Source organism: Chenopodium album, chromosome 8, assembly GCF_948465745.1.
Source record: "Chenopodium album chromosome 8, dcCheAlbu1.1, whole genome shotgun sequence".
Classification (NCBI taxonomy): Eukaryota; Viridiplantae; Streptophyta; class Magnoliopsida; order Caryophyllales; family Amaranthaceae; genus Chenopodium; species Chenopodium album.
Genome location: NC_137841.1, coordinates 11,165,287 through 11,172,432, shown reverse-complemented (window position 1 = coordinate 11,172,432; position 7,146 = coordinate 11,165,287). Strand labels below are relative to the sequence as shown.

At 39.5% G+C, this 7,146-nt stretch overlaps 1 non-coding gene across 1 annotated transcript; it reads left to right on the top strand.

Moving 5' to 3' along the window:
* Positions 1-4,310: 4,310 nt before the first annotated feature.
* Positions 4,311-4,417, top strand: LOC145557108 (small nucleolar RNA R71). Its single transcript, XR_014092181.1, has one exon. It is a non-coding gene; the product is annotated as a small nucleolar RNA R71 (small nucleolar RNA).
* Positions 4,418-7,146: the final 2,729 nt, after the last annotated feature.

Here is a 7,146-nt window from a genome sequence, read left to right as displayed (position 1 = left end):
TCGGTGTCTTAAATGATGTTCGGTGTGCCCAAAGTGTGTCATCAAGCTTCATGCTCCAATCTTTCCTTGACTTGGCTACTACCTTTTCTAGGATCGCATTGATTTCTCTATTAGAGACCTCAACTTGACCACTAGTTTGAGGGTGGTAACTAAGCCCTGTTCTGTGATATACGCCATACTTCTTGAGGAGGTTATCCAATTGTCTTTCATGGAAGTGGGTACCCCCATCACTGATAATAGCTCGTGGAACACCAAACCTGGGAAATATGATCTTCTTGAAGAGCTTAATGACTACCTTGGAATCATTTGTTGGTGAAGCTATGGCTTCTACCCACTTGGACACATAATCGACGGCTACAAGTATGTAACAATTCCCATTGGAAGATGGGAACGGCCCCATATAATCGATACCCCAAACATCGAATATTTCAACTTCGAGAATCCCAGTTTGGGGCATCTCATGCCTCCGCGAAATGTTGCCAGTCCTCTGGCAAGAGTCACAAGCCTGCACAAAAGTGTTAGCATCTTTAAACATAGTAGGCCAAAAGAAGCCTGACTCATTAATCTTAGCCACCGTTTTAGTGGGGCCATGATGTCCACCATAGAGTGAAGTATGACAACTGGTAAGGACTCCGTGAACCTCCCATTCGGGAACACACCTGCGAAATAATTCATCTGCACACTCACGAAACAAAAAAGGGTCATCCCAAAAATAATGTTCAACATCATAAAGGAATTTCTTTTTCTGTTGGTAGGACAAGTCAGGAGGTAGAGTATCACCCACTATATAATTATCAAAATCAGCGTACCAAGGGTGATGCTCTACAACTGCATGCAGGTTGTCATCAGGGATAGAATCATCTATACGTAAAGAATCCTTACCCTCATCATACCTGATACGTGACAAGTGGTCTGCCACTACGTTCTCTGCTCCCTTTTTATCTTTTATTTCAATATTGAAATCTTGGAGCAAGAGAACCCAACGGAGTAGCCTTGGCTTTGATTCCGCCTTAGCTATCAAGTATTTCAATGCTGCATGATCAGTAAAAACAATAACTTTAGAACCAACTAGATATGATCTAAATTTTTCTAAAGCATAAATAACAGCAAGAAACTCCTTTTCTGTGGTGGCATAGTTGACTTGGACTTCATCTAAGGTTTTGCTAGCATAATAAATAGCATGCAAAACCTTATCCTTCCTTTGTCCGAGCATGGCTCCTAGTGCAAAGTCACTTGCGTCACACATGATCTCGAAAGGGAGGTTCCAATCGGGAGCACATATGATGGGTGCCGATATCAAAGCTTGCTTTATCCTGTTAAAAGCCTCAAGACACTCATCAATAAAAATAAATGGGGCATCCTTGAGCAAAAGTTGTGTCAGTGGTTTAGCAATTTTAGAGAAATCTTTGATAAAGCGGCGATAAAACCCCGCATGACCCAAGAAGCTTCTAACTCCCTTAACATTGACTGGGGTTGGTAATTGCTCAATCACTGATATTTTAGCTTTGTCTACTTGTATGCCCTTATCAGATATAATATGGCCAAGGACTACTCCCTCTGTCACCATAAAGTGACATTTCTCCCAATTAAGTACTAAGTTGCATTCTTCACATCTTTTCAAAATTTTAGCGAGATTAATTAAGCATGAATCAAATGAAGAACCATATACGCTAAAATCATCCATAAAGACCTCCATAATAGACTCTATGAAATCAGAAAAAATGCTCATCATACAACGTTGAAAGGTAGCAGGTGCATTACATAAACCAAAGGGCATTCTACGATATGCAAAAGTGCCATAAGGGCATGTAAAGGTGGTCTTTTCCTGATCTTCAGGGTGGATCGGAATTAAGAAAAATCCCGAATACCCGTCCAAATAGCAAAAGAATTTGTGATTAGCTAACCTCTCAAGCATTTGATCAATAAAGGGGAGAGGGAAGTGATCCTTTTTAGTGGCGATATTTAATCTACGATAGTCTATGCACATACGCCACCCTGTTACAGTTCTAGTGGGAATTAATTCATTTTTATCATTAGTTATCACAGTCATCCCACCCTTCTTCGGTACTACCTGCACAGGACTTACCCACTTGGAGTCAGAAATAGGATAGATGATACCTGCATCAAGTAATTTCATCACCTCTTTCTTGACTACTTCCTGCATGTTTGGATTTAATCTTCGTTGGGGTTGAATGCAGGGCTTGTAATTTTCCTCTAGATGAATCCTGTGCATGCAAAAATCAGGGCTAATACCCTTGAGATCATCAATACTGTACCCTATAGCCTTCTTATGGGTTTTGAGGACCCCTAGAAGTTGGGAAGATTGTAGGTCGATGAGTGCAGTACTGATGATCACGGGGTGTAGTTCCTGCTCATCTAGAAAAACATATTTTAAATGAGAAGGGATAGGTTTTAGCTCAGGTTTCTTGACCTCTGCAGGTTTTGAATCCTAAACTAAATTTACTACCTTCATTGTCTCCTTGGGGCTTAACTCTTCTAAGGAAAGAGCTTTTTCAATACTTTGTACCTCATTACCCCAAATGCTTGCATTGTCGCTAGATAAATTCCCGCAGAGAACTTCCTCCAAGGGATCCTTCGCAAGAACCTGTGACAAGCTATCAACACAAATATCGTCCATTATATCAATTGTATCAATATAACAACAATTTTCCTCTAACATAGGCCCTTTCAAAACCTTCCCTAAATTAAAGGTAACATTATCGTCACCTACAGAAAGGGTTAGTTTACCATTTTTCACATCAATAATAGCTCCTGCAGTGTGGAGGAAAGGCCTACCTAATATAATGGGTATTTGTGTGTCCTCTGCCATATCTAAAACAACAAAATCAACAGGAATAAAAAATTTACCAACTCTGACAGGTACGTCCTCCAAAATACCTAAGGGATATTTTATCGAACGATCTGCCATTTGCAAAGTTATATTAGTAATTTTTAATTCCCCCATATTTAATTTAGCACATATAGATGATGGCATGACACTGACACTAGCACCCAGATCACATAAAGCTTTATCAATAAAAACATTCCCAATGTGACAAGGGATAGAAAAACTACCGGGATCCTTTAATTTAGGAGGTGATTTATTTTGCAAATAAGCACTACACTCCTCTGTGAAAGCTACAGTTTCTACTTCATTAAAGGCCCTTTTCCTAGTTAGAATGTCTTTCATGAATTAAGCATAAGCAGGTACTTGAGTGATTAAATCAGTGAAAGGAACTGTTACCTGCAGGTTTTTCACAACCTCTAAAAACTTACCGAATTGTTTATCAAGCTTACTCTTCAGTTGTCTATTAGGGAATGGAAGCTTGATAACTGGGCTCTGCACATCTCCTCCCTTATCCTGCAATTTACCCTGCACAGAAACATTAGTAGGGTTAGTATCTTTTTGTAGCCCTGCAGGGCTAGCAGGATTACTGTTTAGTGTAGAGGAATCTAGATCAGGAACTAGTCCATATTCCTTTGGCATAGGAGGTCCATCATAATGTGAACCACTCCTTAGAGTGATTGCATTAGCATGATCTGTAGGATGGATAGGTTGTGATGGTAGAGCTCCCTGCTGACGAGATTGTAGGGTAGATGAAAGTTGTGCAATTTGATTGTCCATGATTTTATTATGGGCTAGAATAGAATCAATTTGCGCATCCCTACTCTCCATATGCTTTTGCATATTAGCTAGCATCGCTCTAATTTCTGTCATGGCAGGGTCGGAAGATGATGAGGGTGATGCTTGGCTTTTCTGGCCGGCATTAGGATGGTAATATTTTTGCTGTGGTGGGGGCTGCTGTTGTGGTTGTTGTGGAGGTGGAGGGTTTTGTACATTGGTACTCCGGTATGAAAGATAAGGATGGTTTTTATAACCGGCATTGTAGGAATTGGAATAGGGGTTATTTTGCCTATAGGTTTGAAAGTCATTAACTTGTTCCATAGAGCTCCTACAATCTTGCTCCCAATGACCTACAATTCCACAATTTTCACAAAAAGCCTCATGGTTAGAAACAGCAGAAACATTAGCTACAGAGTTAGGAGCAGCAGTAAGATTATCTAATTTTTGACAAATAGATGTTAATTGAGCTTGCAAAAAGGATACAGAATCGACATTATGTTTTCCCTTATTTGCAAACCCCCTCGGATTCCCATATTGAGAATTGTGTATTGCCATGTCTTCGATAACCTGTCCTGCATCATCCACATTTAAATTCATAAACCTCCCACTAGCTGCCGAATCTAATACTGATCTGGAAGAATTTCCAAGTCCATTATAGAATGCTTGGATCAATTGCCATTGTGCTAGATTGTGGTGGGGGCACTCTCTTTGTATATCCTTGAACCTCTCCCAAGCCTCATATAATGTTTCGTCGACCTCTTGAGCGAAGTTCTGAATAGCACTTCTTAGTACCGCTGTTCTCTCTGCAGGATAATATTTATTATAAAAATTCAAAGCAACAGTTTCCCAGTCAGTAATACCAAGTGCAGTTCTATTCAAACCATTAAACCATAATTTTGCTTTTCCACATAAAGAAAAGGGAAAAAGAATCTCCCTGTTTTGGTCCTGCGTAACCCCGACTTGTCTAATGGTGTTACAATATTGGCAAAAATCTGCGATGTGAAGATTAGGATCTTCACCCTTAGCTCCGCTGAACTGCTTCCTCTCTATCATAGTGATAAATTGGGGCTTGATCTCAAATTGAACTCCGTCTAGAGCCGGAGTAGGAGTAAGGTGCGGGAAATCTGTGAGCTTCGGTTGCGAATAATCGCTGAGTTTCTTCTGGGCCGTCATCTCTGATTCTGAATCTGAAGGAATATCTGTATCACTAGAATCAGGGGGAGGATCTCTTCGATCGTTGTCCTCCTCAGAACCCGCCAGAATTTGTCTATAGAGTCTCCTTTGCCTATGAAAAGAACGCACGATCTCAGGATCAAAAGGGATGTCACCTGATCTAGAACACCTGGGCATAAACAAAGAACTAAAGACAAATATGAGATTTGCCTCAAAGAACTAATGTTCTCTGAGGCAAAAAGGGGGGATAATCTAGACTACAAAAATATAATCAGAAAATAAAAATAAAACCGTTTCCTCGGCAACGGCGCCAAATTTGACAGGGTAAAGTCGTATCCCCTAATCAAAAATAATTACCTAAATCACTAACTAAGGTAGAGAGGGAAGTAGGGTCGAACTCCACAGGGAAACAGGTCTTTTTCATTCTAATTGATTAATATAATCTAAATTATCTAAGTAACCAATATCTTAAATGGGAATTCTATACTACGAAGAATGAGTTTAGGGAGAAAAGAATCAATAATAAGGAAACCTAGGGTCACAGGTTCACCAATAATTAATATTCCGGGATAGAACGAAGTAATTAATAATTAACAATGCATAGATAACATGATTAACAGGCTCTCGCAATTTATTAATCAACAAAGATCTAACAGGCTCTCGCAATTTATTAGACCTAAGTTCCTATTAAAAATAGCCTTTAATATTAAATCAACATCTGCTCGATTCATCAATTCAATATTGCTAAACATTCACAATCAAATTACATCTGCTCGATTCATAATCTAATTTCAAAGAATTAAAACAATTCAATAGGAAATTATCATGTAATATCAACAATCAATAATAACAAACTATCCCTTCATATTAATTATGGATCCCCATAAACCCTAGAATTAAACTACTCACTAATCATCATAACTAAACCAATCAAATGAATAAATAAGAACATAATCAAGAAAACAATTAAAATAGCTGAAATTAAAAAGGGAAGAAATTGTACCAAAACAAATCTGGAATTAAGGAAGGAATTAAGAACAAGAGTTTAGAGAGAATTTAAGAGAGAGAAAAATACTAAGTAGAGAGAGAAAGTCTAAGAGAAAGAAGGTCATTAATTATCCGTACAAAACGTATAAATACTTCTCCTAAAACAAGAATTAACTAAACTTAATCAGACTCTAGGAAAAACACGCGCCCGATCATGCGAAGGGGCGCCCGATCGGGCAAAGGGGCGCCCGATCGGGCCCGCCTTTTTTACCACGCCCAGTCTAATATGCCGCGCTCGATCGAGCCTACACTCACCCGATCGGGCGCGCCTTTCCTTGATAGTATCCATGCGCGCAGCCGCCCGATCGGACGTATACTTTCCCGATCGGGCCCGGTCTTCATCTTCAAGGCTTCGACTTCGATTGGGCTAGATTTCTCGGCGCAATCCATATTTCCTCTCGGGTCTCAAATACATGGTCCAATTGCCTCGTGATCCAAATAACCGAGCCCTTAATCACCGACTCGATGGCTCTAGCCGGCCTTGGCCTCCAAAAGTGGTCGTGTTCCTCCAATGCTCGTAGTCGCTTCATAAAAATCCCGGGAAAATGCTCCAAAGGTGCAATTCCCTGCAAAACTTAACCAAAACTACGAAAACACTAGAAACACATATTAGTAATAAAAGTGGCCCGAAAGAGCCAAAAACACTACTAATAATGACCACGGGACGGGGGTAAAACACTATATAAAATAGACATATCAGTAGCTCTAGCCGAACCTCACACAAGTGTGTGTATACCTCAAAAAGGTCTTTTTAAGGGTTATAACGTGGTTAAGCTAAAGGTTATAGAAGAAAGGGATAAAGGCTCAAGACCCTAGATAAGTCCCCAAGGTGTGCAACCTTGCTTTTGAATCTTTGTATTTTTATGTTTGAGGCTTTCTACCCTTTTTAGCTCTTTCTTTTTCTTTAGCATTTATTTCATTTTTATAAGTGTAGGAAATCCCGATCATGCGGTCTATCACTCACTTGGCATTCATGTTTCTCAGGCACGGTACCGAGCACTCGATAAGAGACGTAATCTGAGACGTGTTCATATCGAAGACATTTTCATATCGTAGACATTGGAACACTTGCCCTTTTGTACACTTTTATTTATTTATTTTTCTATTTTTGCTATTTTAATCTTTTGAAGTCACTCAAGCTTCTTATGATATTGAAAACTTCATAAGTTGCACACTATCCCATCCCAAAGTTAGGTAGATGTAGGTTGAAAAAGAAAGGTCTATTGTTAGACGAGGCTCAAAGTTGTGTATCAAGAAAGGATCGCATATTTGAAGGGTGAAAGGTAATATGATGTAGCTAC